Source organism: Rosa chinensis, chromosome 7, assembly GCF_002994745.2.
Source record: "Rosa chinensis cultivar Old Blush chromosome 7, RchiOBHm-V2, whole genome shotgun sequence".
In the NCBI taxonomy this organism is placed as follows: Eukaryota; Viridiplantae; Streptophyta; class Magnoliopsida; order Rosales; family Rosaceae; genus Rosa; species Rosa chinensis.
In genome coordinates this window covers 44,007,132-44,031,428 of record NC_037094.1, presented here as the reverse complement: position 1 = coordinate 44,031,428, position 24,297 = coordinate 44,007,132, and the positions used below count along the sequence as shown (strand labels likewise).

Sequence of the window (24,297 nt, the reverse complement as noted above, 5' to 3'; positions counted from 1 at the left end):
GTCCTCAGGGCGATGTCGGACCTCAGACAACGGTAATGAAACACTGGTTGTCCCGGAATACAAAAGGACACAATCATCCTAAAGCAATCAATCAATGCATGGTTCGGGCTCAACCAATCCATACCCAAAATCACATCATATGTGTGATCTGGAATCACAATCAACGATGCAGAGAATTCTTTACCACATATCCCAATAGGGCAATTATCACAAAACATATCAAGCTCAAGAGATACACCGAGAGGTGATGTAACACATAAGGATCTAGTAAGAGGCATGGCAATCAGAGTGTAAAAATCCGACGGTCGGATTCTCACGAATCGCCTTCCAAATCACTATTTCACAACTATACGAAGATCCAACGGTCGAATCTTCGCCCATGACCACACAAAGTCACTGGGACAGTCATACGATCAACATATCAAAACTACAAGTCCATCGGACGGTCAGATCTTCACAGATCATAAATCGAACTATCGAAATCGATCGAAACATAAAAATTCATAACTTAATCATACGACATCCAAAAATTTCATATAATATATCGAAATGATCGTCTTAACATGTAGAACATAAAAATGGGCAGAAACTGCCCTTAAGGTCCCCGGAGGTGGCCGGAAAGCCGCCGGAGTTAGTGGCAGAGCCGCCGCCGACCACCGCCAATGGTGTCAGAGCCGGGCTGCTCCGCTTCATCTCATCAAGCTTAACAACTTTCCTAACTAGCATGTAAGCTGGAAATGACCGGAAGGGGTAGAAATTACCTAGAACAGTCGTGGTGGCCGGAATTTTTCCAGAATCCGGCGAGCTTGAGTTCGACATAAAAATTTCCACGAATCGCTTTGATCCCTTCTGTAGATTTGTTCAGCAACTCAAGGCGATCTCCCCAGTTCAAGAATCACTCAAAACGAAGCTCTACAGCTCGAGATATTCTGATCGAAAGTTCCGTTCGATCTAAGTCGGGGTTGACTTGCAGCCACCGCCACAGACAACTCCGCCGTGCAAGGTTGTTACTGGGAGCTTCAGGAGGTCGAGTCGACGTAGAAGGATAAGTTTGGTGAGGATTGGTGGCCAGAAACACGAGGAGGATGAGTTGGTTAGGTTTCGGGTGCAACCAGATCGAGCTGGTTTGCCGGACCTTGAGGCTGTGCCGGAGGAAACGACGACGTCCAGCAGGTAGAACGGCCTGAGGCGAAGCCAAGGAGAGTGGTCCGACGTGTGGAGGTGGCCTGAGGAAGGAGAGTTTGGCCGGAGAAGCCTTGCTCTGTTTTTTTTTTTTTTTGGTTCTGTCGTGCTAGAGATAAGGGGAGAGTGAGAAACTGTTATGCTGCTTTGCCTACACCCTCCACCAAAACTCATACAATAAAACAGAACATAGTGCCTCACTTTGCTGCTCAAAACATGGAACCTGCCTCACCTTTTCTTTATTAAAAGAACTCCACTACTTAGTGCCAAGAAAACAGGTTATCACAATCTTCTTTATTAAAAGAAGTCCACTACTCTTTATTAAAAGAAGTCCACTAATTAGTGCCAAGAAAACAGGTTATCACAATCTACCCCCCTAAAAAAGAATTTCGTCCCAAAATTCAAGCACCCAATTCCCCAAAGAGTTGCGGATACTTCACTCTCATGTCTGACTCTAACTCCCATGATGCATTACCCTCGTCATGATGACTCCACAGTACCTTCACAAGATCAACCTCCTTCCTACGAAGTTTCTTCATAGACCTATCACAAAGGTTACATCCGTGTTTACCTCAATCGTACCATGATTAATTACGTGGGACTCATCTCGGACGTACTTCCTGAGCATAGACACATGAAAGACATTGTGTACACCGGACATGCTAACAGGTAAGGCGAGACGATATGCCAAGTTCCCAACCCTTTCCAGAATCTTAAAGGGTCCAACATACCTCGGTGTGAGTTTTCCCTTCTTGCCAAATCTCACTACGCCTTTCATAGGTGAGACCTTCAAGAACACATGGTCACCCACCTAAAACTCAAGTGGTCTTCTCTTCAAGTCTGCATAACTCTTCTGTCTACTTTGCGCCATTCGGATTCTATCAAGAATAGTAGTGATCTTCCCAGTGGTCTCCTGAACAATTGTAGGACCCAAGAGTCCCTTCTCTCCTACTTCTGCCCAACAGATAAGAGTCCTACATGGCCTACCATAAAGAGCCTCATATGGGGCCATGCCTATGCTGGCGTGATAACTGTTATTATAGGCAAACTCTACTAATGGCAGATGATCCGCCCAACTTCCCTTAAAGTCCAGAACACAAGCTCTAAGCATATCCTCCATTACCTGATTCACTCTTTCAGTCTGCCCATCTGTCTGTGGATGAAATGCGGTACTCATAGCTAATGATGTGCCAAATGCCTTATGAAATCTACGCCAAAATTCCGAAGTGAAACGAGCATCCCGATCAGAAATGATCGTAACAGGCACACCATGAAGCATCCCCTGAGTAAGTTTTCGCCACAGGAAGAAAGTGTGCAGACTTAGTCAATCGGTTCACAATCACCCAAATCGAGTCATAACCTTGCATGGACCTAGGCAATCCAGTCACAAAGTCCATAGAGATATCTTCCCATTTCCAAACAGGAATCGATAAGGGTTTTAGCATCCCCACGGGCCTCTGATGCTCAGCCTTCACTTGCTGACATGTAAGATACTTCGACACATGTTCTGCCACTTCCCTCTTCATTCCATACCACCAAAACTGTCTTCGTAGATCCATATACATTTTGGTACCCCCTGGATGTACAGTGTATCTAGATCTATGTGCTTCCCGCATGATCTCCTCCTTGAGGTTATCAACACTTGGGACATACAATCTTCCACGAAATCTCAACCCTCCATCTGTCCCAATAGCCCACTCAGAAGGGCCCTCCACATTCGGATCAACATTCATCTCAGCAATCCTCACCTGAGCAAACTCATCAAGTGTCTGACCCTGAATGATCCTGGAATTCTAGGTGGACTGTAAGGTGATACTTCCGAGAAACATTTCATGTCCAACTCCTTCGGGTGTAAGATCAAACTCAGATGCAGCTTCCAACATGAGCCACTCCTGCACCATGAGTGATGCCATGATTACTCGGGGCTTCCTACTCAAAGCATCTGCCACTACGTTGGCCTTTCAGAGATGATACTCCAAAGTGAAATCATAGTCTTTGATGAGCTCCATCCATCTCCTCTGCCTTATGTTCAACTCCCTTTGGGAGAATAGATACTTTAGACTCTTATGATCAGAAAAGAATTCAAACTTCTCACCATACAGATAGTGTCTCCAAATCTTCAAGGCAAACACCACTGCAGCTAGCTCTAGATCATGAGTGGGGTAATTCCGCTCATGAACCTTCAGTTGTCTAGAGCCATAAGCAACAACACCACCATTCTGCATCAACACACACCCCAAACCCTGATGAGATACATCACTGTAGATAACTAATCCACCACCGCCAGTAGGAATAGTCAACACTGGTGCTGTAGTCAACCTGGTCTTTAGCTCGTTGAAAGCCTTCTCACACTCATCCGTCCATACAAACTGAGTGTCCTTCCTTGTCAATTTGGTCAAAGCCGAAGCAATACCAGAAAACCCCTCAATGAAACGCCTGTAATACCCTGCCAATCCAAGGAAGCTACGGATTTCAGTAACAGTGGTAGGGCGACTCCCACTCATCACCGCTTCAACCTTCGAAGGATCCACCGAAACTCCATCCTTCGAAACTACATGACCGAGAAACTTGACCTCCTTCTGCCAAAACTCGCACTTCTCGAACTTGGCATACAATTCCTTCTCTCTTAATGTTTGCAGTACAATCCGCAAATGCTTCTCATGTTCGTCAGACGACTTTGAATAAATCAAGATATCATCAACGAACTCCACCACAAACTGATCCAAGTAAGGACTGAACGTACGGTTCATTAAGTCCATGAATGCCGCAGGTGCATTAGTTAAATCAAAAGGCATGACAAGGAACTCATAATGCCCATACCTGGTCCTAAATGCTGTTTTTGGGATATCCTCATCCTTCACCCTCAACTGGTGATATCCAGATCTCAAATCAATCTTTGAGAACACAGTAGCCTTTCTAAGATGGTCGAACAAGTCATCCATCCTAGGTAAAGGGTACCTGTTCTTGATGGTCACCTTGTTCAGCCACCGATAATCCACACATAATCGAAGTGAATTATCCTTCTTCTTCACAAATAGCACTGGTGCATCCCAAGGAGATACACTAGCCTGTATGAACCCTTGAGCCAGTAATCCATCAATCTGAACTTTCAACTCCTGAAGTTCAGCTGGAGCCATCTGATAGGGTGTTTTCGATACAGGGGCAGTACCTGGTATCACATCAATGGAGAAGTCCATTACCCTTTTTGGAGGCAACCCTGGTATCTCCTTAAACACATCAGCATACTTTGAAACTACAGGAATCCCTGAAATCTTAGAAATACTACTCCCTGACTCAATATGAGCCAAAATCCCAGTCCTCATGGCGATGTCGGACCTCAGACAACGGTAATGAAACACTGGTTGTCCCGGAATACGAAAGGGCACAATCATCCTAAAGCAATCAATCAATGCATGGTTCGGGCTCAACCAATCCATACCCAAAATCACATCATATGTGTGATCTGGTATCACAATCAATGATGCAGAGAATTCTTTACCACATATCCCAATAGGGCAATCATCACAAAACATATCAAGCTCAAGAGATACACCGAGAGGTGATGTAACACATAAGGATCTAGTAAGAGGCATGGCAATCAAACCCAACACATCCACCACTGAACTAGATATGAAAGAGTGGGAGGCTCCCGTATCAAATAGTACTCTAGCAAGATAGTTATAAATAGATAAGGTACCTTCCACCCCAGTGCCTCTCTGACTGATTGCAAAGACTCTAGCTGGTGCTGGAGGGAAGAGCCTCTGCTGGTTATCCAGTTCTCCACCCTGAGGTCGAGTACAGTCCTTGGCATGGTGCCCAGTCTGTCCACATCGAAAGCATTCCCCAGCCTTGGGTTTAGGACACAACCTGGCAGTATGACCCAACTCCTTGCAGTTAAAACATCTCAAGGGTGCTGCAGGTGCAGCATGCCTGATAGGTACAGCCCGAATAGGTGGAAGAGGAGCTGCTGCTACTCTAGCTGGGGCCTGATGGTGGAACTGAGTCTTTTGTCTCTTCCAGAATCCACCACTAAAGTCTTTGGATTCACTGCTACCTGCCACTGCCTTACCCTTTCCCTGGAAATCCCTCTCAGCTGTTTCCTTCTCCTTATGAATCAAGTTCTGCTGCTCAATGATCAGAGCCTTTGCTAGAATTTCCTTCATGATCTTCAGTTCCAAAATGGCCACATCACGCTCAATGGAAGCATTAAACCCCCGCTGAAACTTCTTGGCCAAATCCTCAGCATCCATTGGCTTCACAAACCGATATAGCCTGGAGAACTCTGCTTCATATTCTGTCACCGTCATCTTTCCCTGTGTTAGTGAGAGGAACTCCCGCTCCAATTTTTTCCTCACTGACGTTGGGAAGTACTTCTCTCGGAATAGCCTCACAAAACCATCCCAAGTCAGGGTGGTCACGTCAATGGTCTTTTGAGTACAATTCCACCACACCCTAGCCTCACTCTTTAGCATGAAGGTGGCTAGCTTCCTCTTTTCGATCTCATTACAGTCCATCATCTCAAAATAGGTCTCCATATCCTCGACCCACTGATCAGCCACCATATAATCCATGCTTCCATGAAACTTGGCTGCCCTCAGATGATTAATGCATGTCTCTAGCCAATCTCAACAGACGACCAGAGTCAGCCACTTCACCCATGGGTGGAGTAGGTTGTACACCGATAGAAGACTCTACATTATCATCATAAAGCTCTTCTAAGGGACGGAACCTATCCCTACCACCAGTTCTGCCTCCTCTTCCGCCCCCACCACGAAATCTAGGCCCACCCTCGGAATTTCCATTACCTAGGAAGCATAGTATGCTTGGTTAATACATGTATAACACTCAACATAGTATAAGTCAATACAAGACCACATTAACCAAGTCAATACTACTAGGAAAGTATTCATGTTCCTTAGACTACTTAGCGGCCTAAACGACTCCTAACACTCACACATACCCAATGACTTTGCCAATACCGGAGAGCACACTATGGGGATCCGCTGCAGACGGGCCATCACTCGGTAAGTATTGACATATCACCAAATATGTACCTTACGCTCTGATACCAAATTGTCAAGCCCCGAATTTTGAATAACAAATTCAAATCCGAAACATGAATTAAACAACTACAACAAATAAACGTTCTGAATTTTTTTCTCAGAACAACCACACCACATGCCACTCAAATTTCAAATCTCGAAAACCTCGAGTTAATTATTACAACTCACTCTTACAAAGTAAAATTGTAAAGCTCTAAATGAGCATAACAAACCTCACAATAGAAATTCAGAGTATCACAAGCAGCTACTCTACACAGCTCGATCGCCTTCCTGATTCTTCTGTCCTGTAGCATTACCCGCTACACCGTTTGAATAGTGTACCGGGAATTGCAACAACACAAAACCCGGTAAGCTTTTTGCAAAGCTCATATGAGTAAACAAGAATGAACGGTTGATTTATTATAACACAATACTTTTAACTCAAGTAACAACCAACAATCCTAACATTCATAAAGAAGACGTCAAACCAACTCACAGAAAATAACGAGGAATACATCCCCACAATCCCCAAATCTCAATATCACCTATGTGGTCTTTCCTACAATTATTCCCCTTGCATGTGGTTTCCCACAACCTGCAATTATCCTCACTGCATGTGATCATTCCCACAACCTACAGTTATCCCCAGTGCATGTGGTCATTCCCACAACCTACAGTTATTCCCATCGCATGTGATCTTTCATACAACCTCAAACACATGCACTCCGGTTTATCGTTAAACCGAAGGACCTTAGACCATTTGGTCTTCAGAACCCCACATCATTGACCTCTATACAACCCATCAAGTCAACTATGATTTTTCGAACATGAATTAATCCATTCAAAATCATCATATATAAATATGGCACAAAACATTTCAGTCCATATTATATATAAAATCACCACAATTCCACACTCCTCAATGTCACACCATTCCATATATAATCACATAAATATATATATATATTTATATATTTATATACGTAATTATCCACTCAGGGATAATCACTAATACCAACTATAGTTCCAGCATAAAAATCATGAAATTCTTTTGTATAGTTAAAATTATTTTACTTACTTATGGACTGTAGTTGATCAAGTCCATATGATTTAAAACAAATGTTTATTCCATAAATATTTTCACACAATTATGACAAAATAAAGTAATTAAATGTACTCGGTTCGTAATATGAACCATGTGAGGTTTACGCACCTCTAAAATCCCGCTGCGTCTTCTTAACAGCTCAAGATACGATTCACAATCGTCCGCCAAATCAATCCGTCAATCACCTAATCCAATACAATCTTAACTTAGCCAACAACTCATAAACATAATTAAACAACGATCCAACGGCAGATCGAAATTAAACAATGATCCAACGATCGGATCCTCACAGATCGCCCTTAGGATCATCCTCCTAAATTATCACTAAGATCCAACGGTCGGATCTTCCTGAATCGCCCTTACTAACATCTCCACAAATTTATATGAAAATCCGACGGTCAGATTCTCGCAAATCGCCTTCCAAATCACTATTTCACAATTATACGAAGATCCAATGGTCGGATCTTCGCCCATGACTACACAAAGTCACTGGGACAGTCATACAATCAACATATCAAAACTACAAGTCCATCAGACGGTCAGATCTTCACGGATCATAAATCGAACTATCGAAATCGATCGAAACGTAAAAATTCATAACTTAATCATACAATATCCAAAAATTTTGTATAATATATCAAAATGATCGTCTCAACATGTAGAACATAAAAATGGGCAGAAACTACCCTTAAGGTCCCCGGAGGTTGCCGGAAATGGCCGCCGGAGTTAGTTGCAGAGCCGCCGCCGACCACCACCATTGGTGTCGGGGCTGGGCTGCTCTTCTTCATCTCATCATGCTTAACCAAAAACTCTAAATGCATGTTATCAGAAAACGTCAAGAAGAGGTCGAAAATTACCGAAATCAGTCACAGTGGACGGAATTTTTCCAGAATCCGGCGAGCTTGAGTTCGATGTAAAAAATTCCACGAATCGCTTCGATCCCTTCTGGATATTTTTTCAGAAACTCAAGCCGATCTCCCCAGTTTAAGAATCACTCAAAACGAAGCTCTACAGCTCGGGGTATCCGGATCGAAAGTTCCGTTCGATCTAAGTCGGGGTTGACTTGCAGCAGCCGCCACAGACAACTCCGCCATGCAAGGTTGTTACTGGGAACTTCAGGAGGTCGATTCGATGTAGAAGGATAAGTTTGGTGAGGATTGGTGGCCAGAAACACGAGGAGGATGAGTTGGTTCGGTTTCGGGTGCAACCGGATCGAGCTGGTTTGCCGGACCTTGAGGCTTTGCCGGAGGGAACGATGACGTCCAGCAGGTAGAGCGACCCGAGGCGAAGCCAAGGAGAGTGGTCCGACGTCTGGAGGTGGCCTGAGGAGGGAGAGTTTGGCCGGAGAAGCCTTGCTCTGTTTTTTTTTTTTTGGTTTCTGTCGTGCTAGAGAGAGAGGGAGAGTGAGAAACTGTTATGCTGCTTTGCCTTCACCCTCCACCAAAACTCATACAATAAAACAGAACATAGTGCCTCACTTTGCTGCTCAAAACATGGAACCTGCCTCACCTTTTCTTTATTAAAAGAACTCCACTACTTAGTGCCAAGAAAACAGGTTATCACAATCTTCTTTATTAAAAGAACTCCACTACTATTTATTAAAAGAACTCCACTACTTAGTGTCAAGAAAACAGGTTATCACAAAAAGAGGATGAAGGAACTGGATAGAAGTGTTGGAGAGGAAAGATCCCACATTGGAAAAGTGACAAATAAAATATAACTTATAAGTGGGTGGATCTCACCCAATTGAACCGAGGCCTTTTGTGATTAAAACCCAACACCTATCGGGTGGTTAAGTTGGGACAATATCGGTACAATGGTGGGCCACGGGCCACGCTTGTCGCTGTTTAACATGGTATCAGAGCGGGTCCTTCTCCTATTGCGTCTCCACGTAGGCACGTATTATGAGCCCAAATTGGGGTTCCTTGTATTGCCATTGAAATTACCAAGTGTCCAATGTGGGCCTTGGATTGTATTGACCAAGTCTCCAATATGAGACTTGTGTCCCAATTTCCAATATGGGAATTGGATGAATGAATTTCACGTGCAGACCTAGAGCTAGGTTGCACGTGAGGGGGCGTGTTGGAGAGGAAAGATCCCATATTGGAAAAGTGACAAATAAAATATAACTTATAAGTGGGTGGATCTCACCCAATTGAACCGAGGCCTTTTGTGATTAAAACCCAGCACCTATCGGGTGGTTAAGTTGAGACAATATCGGTACAATGGTGGGCCACGGGCCACGCTTGTCGCTGTTTAACAAGAAGGAGGAACGGGCTAGGATACAGGAGGTAAGCTTGACACCCTAAACTACTGATACCATGTAGAAATTGCTTCTCATTGATTTGTGCTTTTACATTCTGTACAATATGTAGCATACAATTACAACAATATCAAAACTGATGCATAATATCAAAACTGACGCATGATCATAGCCATAACATTACAGCCATATCAAGCTGTAGATGAGCTATTGAATGGGGAAGATTGATTGTCTTTAACAAAATCCCTTTACCCTCAGAGTCATCTTTGTTTGCTGAAGAACTAATTATTGAATACTCTTTTATGATTCCAGCTCCAAATGAGTATACTGCAGAGCCGATTTGATGCAGAATTTCTTTTGGCACATGTGCTCTGTCAAGTTCAAAGAGTGGACAGTGGTCCTTGCCACTCTTTTAAGACAATCTGACGTATGAGTGGCTTCATTTCTCACAAATATCTTTCCTATAATGAGCATGTCAGCTTAATTGGTATTTGCTTTGCTGATTTTGTTTATTGCACAGGTTCTATTTGATCTTTTTCAGCATGATATGCGGTCATATAGCATCACCTTGCAGGTATTTGTTCTCTAAAATGTTGTCAATAATAATTCTCGCTCTATTTATCTACACTGTCTGTGTATCAGATTAATGCTTTACTCTACTGATCTATGCTTTTCAGTCACATCCCGCCTTTGCTGAAAAACATGATCTGCTTGGAGATTTGGAAGACCAACTTTCCTCCATTGGAACTTCTGAAGAGAAATGAGGTTGCAAGCGGATATGTACATCTTTTCTCTACTTGAGAATTGGTGCTCATTTGGTAGTTACTCACGAGGGAATCAGTCTTCCCTCTTTTGGAGTAACAAATGCCGATCAGATCAATCATGTATATCAATAAACAAGTATCTCACTCAGTTGATGAAGAGGCATCTATGTATTTAATCGAGTGGATGATGAGCACTAGGACGCCATGTCGTGGGTCTGCATAACAATATTTGTTATTACAGTAATCAAATTACCGGTAATTTTGAAATTAGATGTTCTTGTAGATAAGGATGGCTGGAAACCACTGTTGAAGAGTAACATGCAATGTCTTCCTCTTGAGTAATTTTGTATTATTTTTCTTCGTTCATGTCATATTTTGTATAAAATTCTTCTTCAATAGTTTTATTAAGGCTAGTTGTATGAGTTGTTAAGAACGTGAGTTTCTCTAATGCATTGTAATTTTTTCCCCAGAATATAAGTTTAGACTTTTCTTTGTTCTGATGCCCTATTGTTTTAGGCTTTTAGGTGCAAAACTAGTTGCTGCTTAATGTGTAATGACATATGATCGAATTATGTCCTTGGTTTAAGACAAATATTCACTGAGGTTTCATCATTAGAAAATACGGCTCTATGGCTAAAACACCCTGCAACTTTTTCTATTCCCCATTGTCTGCTAATTTAACGGACTTTCTGCTATTCTGTTGTATATGTCTTGTACATTTTTTTCAAGTTGGATCTAGATGAGTTTCGCAACAGAATTGGATGTATGTACTATGTAATTGAAGACGACGAGGGCATTGGCAGAGTTGGATAAAGTTGATGTAATGGTTCAAGTTAAATAAGCTAGCATGCAATTGATAATCAGGCAAACAGTTTAGGTGTTTTTTAGCTGTTAAGCCTTGAAATAACCCGGAAAGTTGCAACATTTTAGCATTGAAGGGCCACTAATGTACCGTAGAGTTTTCCCTGTTGGAGATGCCCTAAACTACCTAAATTATTATCCAAATTGTGATGAACAACTTTTTTTCTAGTCTCTTATTTACAGTTCGTAGTCTTTATATATTATCCCTAAACGGAAATTATTATAATTCATTCACCAAATATGACAGCTATTCAATATAATTTATCTATGCAACATTGGACGTCAAACGGGTTTCTGCTAAGCACATATTCAATTCAAAATTTACATATACAGAGGGAGTATACATACCATTCCAGCAAATGTATATCTAACTTACTATGACTCACCTAAGCAAATCAATTCGATCAATTATTTAAAACTTGTTGGGTTCCCGATAATTTGCAGCTCACAAAAAATTTACCCTAGGAGAGTTTTTCTCTCAACTCTAGTTGCCTACGGCCTCCTAGCCTCCCTCACCATTCTCCACCTCCTTTTACCTACTCTCTCTCTCTACCTATGGCATCCATTGACGCGGTAACGGCGATTTTTGCTGCCTCGCTTGCCCTAGCCGAAGGGGGACACGCCCCTGACCTGGGGAAGATTAGCGGAGGTCCAGTGCGGAAGTCCTCCCAGTCTTTTCTCCTCGGAAAGCCTTTGACTCGGAAACCCATAGACCCAAAGGCATTCATGTCTCACTTCCACCGAACCTGGATGGTGGATAAGGATTTTAGGGTTCAAGAGCGTCCTGGGGACCTGTTCTTGTTCTCTTTCACTGCTACAGTGATCGAAACAAGGTTCTTCGAGGGGGCGTATGGTGTTTTGACCGAGCCCCGGTCTGTTTTGAAGTGTACGATGGTGTCAAGCCTCTGCATGAACTTCCATTTAAACATCTGCGGATCTGGACTAGGGTTTCTGGCATACCTCCTCTGTATGAAGAACCCGAGAATCTCACCTTGATTGGCAACCTTTTGGGCGGTTTTTTGGAGTATGACAAGAAGGAATTTAAGAAGGGGGTGATTAGGGTTTTATTCCTTCATGACATATCTAAACCGATCCTGCTGGAAAGACAAGTCTTCCTAGATACTGGGGTTGAACCCATATTGCAGTTTCAATTCGAGCATCTGCAGGGGAGATGCACTCAATGCGGTTTACTCACACATGCTGGCCTTTCTTGTGAGGAACCCACTGCAGTAAACCCTACACCTAGCGTTTTACGCTTTCCCGGAGGTTCGACCTCAGGGAATTCCTTTGCCTTCTCGGCTAAGCATCAGGGAGATCTTCTCTCTCCTTCCCCGACCGTCCCAAGGAAGAAGCGGCCTGGTTTTCATCGAGTGGAGCGCCCGACCTCAGAGCTTTCTCCCCCTAGTGAATCGGCTCCAACAGTAGTCAATACTGGGGTGGCAGTCACTACTTTACTGCACGGTTTGGAGGGTAACGAAAGTCTAGGTGAGGTTCCCGAACTGGCTATTTCTAGTGACACTGTTATTACTCCAGGTACACAGAAGCACAAGCCTGTTTTGCAGTCCAAAAAGCGGGAGTGTGGTGGTGCTTGCCACCCTAGTCCCAAGAAGTTTAAAACAATCCTGGGTGGCAAGATTCCAACACTGCATGCTAAGGCACTTGGTCTCATTGAGGAGGATGGCGACCTCACTTTGGTCTCGTTGAAAAAGAAATCTGGTAGGCCTCTTGGAAGCAAGAATAAGACTCAACGTGCAAACAAGAAGCTGGATGGTACTCCCCTGAAGATTACTTATCCTACTAGTACTGAAACTGGTCCTAGCCCTAGGGACAAGGGCAAAGGAAAGATTTAATCTTTCCAGCTTCCTTTGCCTTTCACTAGAAGTTGAATTTCTACTACTTGCATCTTAATATCTCTAGTTGTACACCAATTGCGGTCTCTAGGAGACTAGGCTACTACTTCACGGGAGGTTAGTAGGGTGGTTTTTTATTTCTTGTTTTTAGACTCAATAATTGAACGAATGTGTTAACAGTGAAGGTAGCATGTCCTTTATCTGGTAGCTTATACCATTTATGAGTTTGGTGTAAGACAGTTTTGGATGTATGAGCCTTCTGGCCCTTGATATCTCAATGAAGTTATCTCTTTTTCTAAAAAAAAAAAAAAAAAATGTTGGGTTCCCGATTAGAATGATTCAAAAGATCGCAGCTAGTGATTTCATCCAAACTCTTTCGCCAAGTCACTAACGTATTTAAGGTTGTTCATCATCGGATCACACTCAATTTCAATGAAAAGTGTTAAGGTTGTTCATTATCGGGACACTAACAGTTTTATTTTGAGAAGCATGATAATGGGTTCAATATATATACTACATTAACACTCATTCGGTTTACACGTGTGAGACATGATGTATACTGGAGCTACAAGCAGTACTCTATGACCATCATGTCACACTCCCTATTTTACAATCCACACTCCGTGTTTCTTTTTTTAGTATCATAACATCATATTTTTACAATCCATGCTACAAAAGGATAAATCTTAGAAAAACTTATGATATAAAGAAAACATTTTATCCTCTGAGTAGATTATAAAATCTAGAGAGTGAATTTCGCTCCTTTGTATATATAATATAAACTCGGATTTGGGAAGAATGTTAGGCTCAAAATCGAATGCCTTGACTCATTAGCGTCATCGGAAAAAGAATTATATCTTTCAGCAGCTGTGCATAGAAGATCACCGGCAGTGCAGGGATAAGAAAAGGCAGCGCAATAGTAGAGGATCTTGAATATGGAATGGTGCTTTGATGCAATTGCTGCCCATAATGCCGTGTTACCATTAGTGTCTGCCATTTACGTCATATATAAGCTGATGAGTGTATAACAGAGAATTGTGGCCAGCTGATATCATGATATGTTTCCTTCTTGGGGAGGAAAATATTTGAGAATGAATATCAATTAATTACCTGACCTCTTACATGTTACAAGCATACTTGAGGAGTACCAAGACACATTCTTCATGCCCGTTTGATGCTGCTACATGCTGGTGCATTATAAAGAAACACCTAATTCAGTTGTCCCCTCATGTTTTCTAATTGGACAGTGCCATCTGTTTAGTCACTGCAGTTCCTAATATGCTCATTTGTTCAAGATGATATTTACATTGTTTGATTAATGACAGTGATGAATTAACAATCGCTACTTAATTAGGAAGCTCCTTTGGCCAAATACATGATGAAAGTTAAGTTTCAAGCTTTTCTGTACTCCAGTAAAAGGCTGTTGTCCTGGGTTTCTCGTTTTGTAGTTTGTCTGGAATTAGATAAAAAAAAATCTAAATAGCTGAGGCTAGAAATCGAAGAAATATACCAGAGGTGTTCTTCCTTTGGAGTCTCCAATGTCAGGATCCAACTTTGACTTGAGAAGCTCTTCAAGAAGTGCAGCATTCCCTTTGCTGGCAAGAGTCAACAAGTCGAATGCTAAATTTGGATCACCCATGGCCTCATCTTCCCCACTCTCAGCCGATATTTCTCCAATTCTCAGATCCCTGAACTTTTTGTGATGCTGCAATGCAATATAGACAGGCCTCAGACCATTCTTCCCCAACCCCCCAAACCCCACCCTAAATCTAAGAAGAGAAATAAGGACGAAACATTGAGGAAGCTTGAAATATAATGCCATGTTTACCAACCTGCTTGAAGTTCTTAAGCATTTGAGCATTGTCTTCTTGTTTGGTCTGCATTGCTTCTATTAGTGCAGTGGTTTTGATTCTCAAGAGTTGTGAAAGTGTTTTTGTTCGATATGTAAAGCTTTGAGGCCTACAACAAAATGCACCAACTTCTCGGCAACAAAGTGCACCTACTTCTCCAAACATGTCCCCAGATTTCAAAGTCCCGACGACTAGCTCTTTATCCATCTCACAATCAATGATTTCCACTTCTCCAGAAACAATGATGTATGTATCATCGGGTGCTTCGTTTTGCATTACAACATCTTCTCTTGGTGGTATGTACTCTGCCTTCATGTTTGCAACCTGGTCGATCATCAATAATTTGGTTATATATGCTGTTAGATTACATAAGTCCTGATTGGTGTTTCAAGATTTTCTGTTCAGCTATTTAAGCAGGAGATTCAAGTTTCCGCACAAGACCAAAGTAACAATGAATTTTTAGAGGCCATTTTACAATAAAATCACCAAAGTAAAAGAAAAAGGCAAAAGATACATGTTTCTGTTTATATCAAATATTACTTGTGTCTCAGACTATGAATCTAAGCCATTATTTTCCCAATGAAAATCAATCTAACATTACAAGTGGGATGGAGGTGTGTGTTAGCCGCCTACCAGAATTAGAAGTATTTCCCTTGAGACACCCTTGAAAAGATAAACTTTCTCTACTGTTGGCAGGAACAAATGTTGACAGATGCTTTTACAAATTGCCTTGGGGAGCTGTTCAATTATTTGCTGCTGGTTCAAGCTCTCAGCCTTAAATCTCAAGCAAATATAGGCCAGAATTTGATCCTTCAACCTTGGAGGCAAGCGATTGCGGTCAACAAAGTTTGATGCTGCTTCAACGCTGTTTCTCTGCAAAACAAAAACAAACAAACCCCAATTGACATAGATCAAATAACATTTAAACTGATTAAGGACAATATTCGGCCTCTTGCTAGATATCTAGTAGATGCGTTCAGTATTCTCAGACTGTGAACTCAGCTGATTTCACATTCAAACACAGAGTCCTACTAATTAATTAATGGTCTTGATTGACAGCATGTGTAACATATGGAAATTGCCAAGATGAATTGGTATATGAATTTAAAGAAAGTAAGTACTTACAAATTCCATGGTACGGCGAGTGCCTTCAACAACTAAGTTTGTCATGTTGCCAATTAGGTAAGCAGTAAGGCCGAGGTTGAAAAGCATGTATAAAATGATGAAGATCATTTCCATGGTGTTCACTGCATGGAGGTCACCATAACCAATGGTGGACATGGTGGTGATGGACCGGTAAAGGGCTGAAATGTAGCGGATCCACATACTCGTCCTCTGAAATTGGGAATAACAGCTCCAATCCATGTCCTCCCTTGGTGCGGGTATCGGTCTGCTAGCAGGTAGTATATATAGGCACCCAGCACAATGTACTGAAAACAGTGTCACCTGTACCAATATCAAACTTCACCAATATCATCATCATCATCATCATCATCATATATTCCTCATAACATTCTCTTCAAATCTTAACTAAGACTAGATGCATTGCAGAGACAATAGAGAACTTATCACCGTACGTAGCTTGAAGTTATTTACAGTACATAAGTGCTTTAAGGTTTTGTCATTTTACAGTAAGATTTAGACTCTGGTACATATATATATATATATATATATATATATATATATGTTTTAAATTTTTCATCCAATGATTCAAGCACTTGCGTAATAGTTACACACAGACAGATAGATATAAATATGTAGATAGGACTACTTACAGATAAAAGCCCGGCGCATCTGACCCAGAAGTAGCTAAACCTGATGTCCTTCTCAAGCCTGCAGCGGGAAGAAAAATAATTAACATGCATGTGACTGAATGAGTAAGTTTGAGGCTGCTTGCTCGCTGAATATACCGACCTTGTGAAGAGTTGCTTTGCTCGTCTCAAAAGCCAAAATCGGAGCAATCCCAAGAGAGAGTAGGAGAGACCGAGTTTGTGTTCGCCTATGACCTCAAAGGGGAGGGTTGATGCCAAATCCATAACAAACCATGTCGAAAGATATCTATTTTGACAGTTGCAATAAAAAACCTACAATTAAAACAAGGAAAAACTCTCCCCATAGTACCTAAACTATCACGCTATGCAGTTTTGGATACCTCTTAACACACTGTTACTGGACTAGGTTTGTTATGGAAACTTTTGAGGCCTGAAGGTGAATTTTTTTTTTTTTTTTTTAAAGTTAACTTTCTTTGGTTCTCTTAGTTGTAGCCTGTTTTCACTTTTACAAAGACAGAGGATTTCCATTTTACAAGACACTGTTAAAATATTTACTCGCATGCATGTTGAAAAAGATACGCAATCTTCAGCCAGCAGAAAGTCCTCAAGACAAAATGTAGACATGCATGCTGATGCACAGTGTTGTGTCAAACAGAGTTGATTACCAAGCATTCACATTGTTCAAATTGAAAATAGAAATACCAAAATAAACTTTGCAGCAAGTCATAGCTAGGCTTGTAGCACATAGTTCAGACAAAAGAAATAAAAACATAGCAGTCTTCTAGCAGACGGGTAATGTTAGACCAGTACTGATGAGCGGTTTCTAGCACACATGTATCACCATCTTGATCACTAGTTAGCTTCCACTTCTTGTTCTTCCATTGCAGCTGCAATTCCCCAAAAGCCCTGGCCATCCTCTTCCTCTTTATCCTTTCGATCATCATCCAGATCACGAGCATCATTCCACAGGTTTTGCACCGCCTTCTCCAAAACAGAACCAATGGCAAGCTCATTGTCCTCAAAGGAAGCAATCAGTTCCCCAAGCTCAGCAATTTCCTTCTTCAAAGTAGTGACCGCCTGTTTGCAGTCGAGGAAACATGGGCCCACAAAACCAAATTCATGCACATCTGGTTTCTCCTCGGGGTATGAGAGTGTCAGAGTGGATAGTTGAGTGAAACCTCAAGAGGCAAGTATGCTGCATCAAAGGCGGCAAACATCTCCTTAATCTTCTTTCTTAGTTCTTCAACATCCATATTGAGAACCTTCAGATTCACCCCTTGTTGTTTGCTTTTTTCATCTTCCAGCATTGCCTGGTTGAATATTGCCATTGTAGTGGCTCCCACGAACCCTGGCAGAGAAGAAGCATAGTCTTTGAGCATAACAGTCAGGACTGGTACAGTTTTTGACACAATGAGAAAGAGCTTGAGAAATCCTCTAGTGAGCTGACGCCCCAGTTTGTTAACAGTATCCTTCAAACTACAGAAATAATGATGATCTTTACTGTTTTGATCATTCTCTATGAGCCACTGAACAACACTCTTAGTTCCAAGTTTGCTCTTTGTTCCATAACCTTTCAGAAATGATACCACAATCTTTGAACCATCATCAATTGCTATCTTCAGAGCAAATGCACCAGCATACCAATTGGATGACCAACTGGAGAGAAAGAAGGAAAAGTGGAATGCAGCGACAATAAATTGCCGGGAAAAATTCACCAACGATGTCTGAACACTTTGGTAACTTTCATAATGATACCTAAACTTACAAAGTTATCAATGTGATACCTGGACTCATTTTTTCATATCAACGTCGTACCTACGAACAGTTTCCGTCACGAGCCGTTAAATTTTGCACGTGCGATGCACGTGAGTCACTTAATGAAGATAAAAAGACCGATTTACCCTCAAAATTTTTTGGAAAAACTCACCAACGGTGTCTGGACACTTAGGGGACTTTCAAAATGATACCTGAACTTACAAAGTTATCAATGTGATACATGGACTCATTTCTTCATATCAACATCGTACCTACGACCAATTTCCGTCATGGAGCCGTTAAATTTTGCATGTGAGTAACTTAATGAAGACAAAAAGACCGATTTACCCTCAAAAGTTTTTTTTTCTTTCTTTTCTTTCTTTCTTTCTTTCTTTATTCTTCTTCTTTCTTTCTTTCTTTCTTCTTCTTCTTTTTTGTTTTTTTCTTCCCCTGATTTGAATCATGAAGATTCAAATCATCTTGCTTGGCCAATTTCCACCGCTGATCACCGATCAAACACCGCTGTTGCATCTCAATCCACCTTCATGCACCGCAGATGCTTCTGGTTCCTCATACTTCAAATCTTACAGCAAATTGAAATTGTGCATTGAGGCTTCGCCGCTCGCTCCGAGTTCATCCCCGCCACCGACGACTTAGCCACCACCACTCTAGTTCTGTCCTCCGACCCCCTTTTATACACCATTGATTAGAAACTCAGACCCCACTAGCCCTCCACTCTCAAATCACAGCTCCAATCCCACCCCGCCATCCTCTCCGTCATTCTCGACATGCAACACCACCTCCACACCATCCTCACCTGAAACTTCACCGGTCTAGCCGACAACTTCGGCCTCTAGCCCAACTTCGATTAGAGGCAATTATAGGCAGACAAAGATTAACATTAACTTCGGCCTCCACACCATCCTCAACTGTAGAAAATTCGAGCTATTCTGATTCACCAGCTCCGCCACTCCGCTGCTGCCCACCATTATGCCTCGTCGATTAGCAAACAAAGAACTCGGAGCCTCCACCATCGAGAAATGGAGGCTCGCGTTCTGTGTGTCCTGCTAGGCGGATATCGGCACCGTCGGAGAAGCTGTTGTCTGAACAGAAATTGAGTTTGGGTTCCACGGTGGCAGCTCGTCGATTGCGGCCTTGGCTTTCTTGATGAGCCAATCGACGGCCATGCTGGGCCGGTCGTATCAAAGCCGATCTTGCACGTAGTAGAATTGAATGGCGTTGAGGGCGGTGAGCCGGACGCGGTGGTCCCTGGGGCCTTTGGCGGTGCAGACCTTGCTATGGCGGTCCTTCCGGCCGGTGGCCCTTAGAATGTGGCCTCGAGCCTCCACGATTTCGCTAGCGGTGGAGGAAGAAGCAGTCCTTATCCCCAACCCCAATCAAGAAGCAGCGGAGGACGACGTCATTGCGCGGTGGTGGAGGTTGTTGTAGCTCTCCCCCATTTTTCTTCCTGCATTTTCGATGGTGGGTTCTCCGAAAGCGGTGGTGTTGGCAAGGAGAGAAGGAGAGAATAAAGAGTTTGAAAAAGAAGAAGAAGAATAAAGAAAGAAAGAAAAGAAAAGGAAAAAAAAAACTTTTAAGGGTAAATCGGTCTTTTTGTCTTCACTAAGTGACTCACGTGCATCGCAAATGCAAAATTTAATGGCTCCGTGACAGAAATTGGTCATAGGTACGACGTTGATATGAAAAAATGAGTCCAGGTATCACATTGATAACTTTGTAAGTTCAGGTATCATTCTGAAAGTCCCCTAAGTGTCCAAACACCGTTGGTGAATTTTTTCAAAAAATTTTTAGGGTAAATCGTTCTTTTTATCTTCATTAAGTGACTCATGTGCATCGCACGTGCAAAATTTAACTGCTCCGTGACGGAAATTGTTCTTAGGTACGACGTTGATATGAAAAAATGAGTCCAGGTATCACATTGATAACTTTGTAAGTTCAGTTATCATTCTGAAAGTCCCCTAAGTGTCCAGACACCGTTGGTGAATTTTTTCAAAAAATTTTTAGGGTAAATCGTTCTTTTTATCTTCATTAAGTGACTCATGTGCATCGCACGTGCAAAATTTAACTGCTCCGTGACGGAAATTGTTCTTAGGTACGACGTTGATATGAAAAAATGAGTCCAGGTATCACATTGATAACTTTGTAAGTTCAGGTATCATTCTGAAAGTCCCCTAAATGTCCAGACACCGTTGGTGAATTTTTCCCATAAATTGCCGGACTGATTTGCAATTTTTTGGGGGCCCATCTGTCCAGGCAATTGGATGACCAAAGATCAGCAAATGAATTGCCCGACCGTTGGTGGTGGGCTCCACACCCACATGGGCCTGTTGCCAACGGCTGTTTTTTTTTTTTTTTTAACTGTCCTTTGTGCAATGGTCACTTAATTGTGGCTGTTGGATGATGTGATCCAATGGCTGCAATTAATTGACAACGATAAGATTTTTTTCACCCTAAAAAATAATCTTAATCACTTAATGGGGTAAAAAAATAATCATAATTTTTTTTTCAAAAATTCTATAAATACCTAGTTCCTCACCTTAATTTCTCACACCAAAATTTTCAACAATTTTACCTCTCCAACTTCTTCCTCCATCAATTTTCTCTTCATTTCTTTCAATTATCATCCAACAATTTCACTTATGTAATTTTAATTTTATGGTCAGTTACGTGACCAGTGACATGGTCAGTTACGTGACCAGTTACAGTTACTTGGTCAGTTACATGGTCAGTTACGTGACCAGTTACAGTTACTTGGTCAGTTACATGGTCAGTTACGTGACCAGTTACATGGTCAGTGACATGGTCAGTTTTATTTGTTTTTAAAACTTATGCATTAATTTTTTATTAAATTAACAATATTGTATGATTAATCTAATTGTTAATTGTTTAGTTAATTAAATTATAAGTTTTATAAATTATTCAAATTTGAAGTGTGAATAGTGGATTGGCAGGCAAATTGTCTTTCATTGGTGCATTGTATAAGCTGAAGGCAATTGCCAATTTGAGATGAATAGTTGATTGGTAGTACCAATTTGGTTAGCAAATCAGCAATTGCCCTTGGTTCATGGGTGCATTTGCTCTCACCTCAGTGATTTTCCTGCTAGTCTCTTGGGGTCTTTCATAATCATACATGTCAATTTCATCATCTTCATCGTCGCTAGACAAGCTCTCATGTTTCACTTTGTCACAACTCTCCATCCAGGTATCAAAGTTGGCTTCCATAGCAGCTCTCTCACGCTCCTTAACCTTCTTTTCCTCTGCTGGCTCCCCATAGATATCCCTGATGTGCTGCCGCAACGTGCTCGATGATTCTTCCAACTGTTCTTGCAGGATCTTGTAACGTCCCGAACCTGAATCCACCGGTTTACTAGTCATTTGGACGGTAAACGACAACTACTTTCACTTTTACTTTCGTTTCCGTACTTTTAGTGGCCCTAAAAGTTGACTTTTCGTTCGGATCAAAATTTGAGGAAACTTCCTTCACGAAAATTGTAGAGGACGTTAAACCGAGCGCGTGCATATGTGGTGTGTAAAAATTGGAGTTCGTATGTGAAAGTTATAAGCGAAAGATTAAAGTTACTGTTCATGGTTACTGTTCATGGTAAGAAAATTATATATATAAGGAAAATTACTGTGGTAGGTTTCCAAAACCGGAAACCCACCTTTCTCTCTCCTCTCCCCCGATTTTCCCCTCTTTCTTCTTCGGGAAATCCTTCTTCCCTTCGATTGGCCGTCGTACGGCCATCACCCGGTAGAAAGCCGGCCACCACAGGGTCGCCTCCTCCCCCTGGTCACGCTGGTGCCCTTAGTTTTCGACGATTTGGCCGGAAAAGCTCGGATCGAAGCAAGGTTTGCTCCGGTTGCAGTTTTGGGGTTTCGCCGATTTCCGGCCATTCCGGCCACCAGGTTAGCATCGAAGGTTCGGTTTTTGATGGTGATCATTTCCCCTAAGGTAGTTCAATCCAATTTGCAGTGTAGATATCGAATTGACAATTTTCCATTTTTAGGGTTCTTGAAGTTTCGAGCTTTTCTTCACCAGCTTGATTCGACCACTTCGAGGTAAAATTGGATGATGTTGTAGTTGGGAAGTTGGTTGGGCTTGTTGTGTAGATGCTAGTGCCGGAGTTTGGTGGCCATCGGAGGTGGTGACAGCCGGCGCGTGGGGCCCACGCGCTGCCACTGTTGGTGGCGCGTGGAGGCTTACATGGCAGTGTTTTAATTTCAGTTTTTAGCCCATTAAATTGTATATTGTTGTAGAGCTTGTATGTGAAGTTTGGTAAATTTTGGAGGAGTTTGGAATTGTTTGTGAATTTCTGAAGTTTGGAGTTTTGTGATGGAATTGTGGCCGGATTTCCCTCGTTTTCATTGTGGAATATGTAAATTGAGGAAGTAGTGTTGTGGAAGAGATTTGGGTGGAATTTGAGAAGTAATGGAGATAGGGATTTTCGAGTTTCGTTTAGGTTCGTATTTATTTTATCGGATTGCCGTTTACGGAAACATAATTGTGTACAGGATGACGTACCGAGCTATTGCTCGATGAAGGAACTCGTTTGCGTGGTCGCCCAATAGTACTGTGAGTGGACTTTTGTTTTTTTTTTTAAAAAGTGATGCATGCATTTATTTACTAAAGTACGTTCTATTTAATTAACCTATCACTTTCCAAGCATATGAATTGATTTTGGAATTTAATTATGATTTATTTCGGTATGACTTTCGGAATTGGTTTTGGAATATATGATTATTATTTGGAAATATGATTTACGAGATTTTTCGACGACTTATTTTACCGAGATGATTTTACATATTATATTTAGTAGTCAAGTTTGAGATATTCTGGAATATTATTGGAAATGAGATTTTTCCGAAGGAATTTGGGCTCGAACTAATTTCCGGGTTTGGTTCTGAATTTGAGAGTATTTGGCGTGCAGGGTCACGTCATTGGAATATTTATTTGTTTTCTCGTGAGATATTGGGAAAGCCTTTCGGATTTTATGGATTTTGAATGATTTCCTCACCATACTCGGGTCATTCAATTAGGTCTCCTCCTCACTTACTTTGCGTTTGTGAGTGGCAGTTGAGGTAGCTTATTCTCCTCCTCACTTACTTTGTGTTTGTGAGTGGCAGTCGAGGTGATTTATTCTCCTCCTCACGTGGGTGGCAGTCGAGGTTATTAGTTCTCCTCCTCACACAATCTATGTGTGAGTGGTAGTCGAGGGTAGGTTGAGCCTAAGGGGCTCCTTTACCCGTATGGTGACGTCCCTTCCCCATATTCTACTATTTGTTACTTGACTAGCGGGGCTAGTCCGATTCTTTTAGCCAGCGGGGACTGGTATGTTTTCACGAGACTCCGAGTTTTAAAGACATACGTTTTATAAATGTTGCATGCATCGGGAATTTTTTTTAAGAAATAAATGTGGGAAAGTATGAAATCCTTTTTCTTTTTAATTTGTTTATTTTTTGTCCACTCACGCTAACGTTTTTCATCTACTTTCCCCTGGGCCTTTCGGTTTCTAATGCCCAGTATGCAGGCGTTATTAGTTGAGGTCGTGCATACGTGGTTCGAGGCATAGTTGACGAATAGCTTCCGCACTTCTTTGTTTGGCTCTGATCTATTGTGGGTTACTGTTTTGGGTAGTCCACTTTAGGGGTGACTCGACCAGTTCTCGGTAGAGTTATCACTAAGGTGGGCCCCGCAGGGCCACTCTGGATTTCGGGGTGAAATCCGGGGCGGGTCCTGTCAGATCTGGTTCTTGCCTTGTGTAGGTACAAGTTTTGTGTTAGCATTCCATACAAAACGGGAAAGTATCATTGAGGTTAATGGGTTTAATATCT

General features: G+C 41.9%; 1 pseudogene; it reads right to left on the bottom strand.

Moving 5' to 3' along the window:
* Positions 1–13,809: 13,809 nt before the first annotated feature.
* Positions 13,810–21,687, bottom strand: LOC112177963 (annotated as a pseudogene).
* Positions 21,688–24,297: the final 2,610 nt, after the last annotated feature.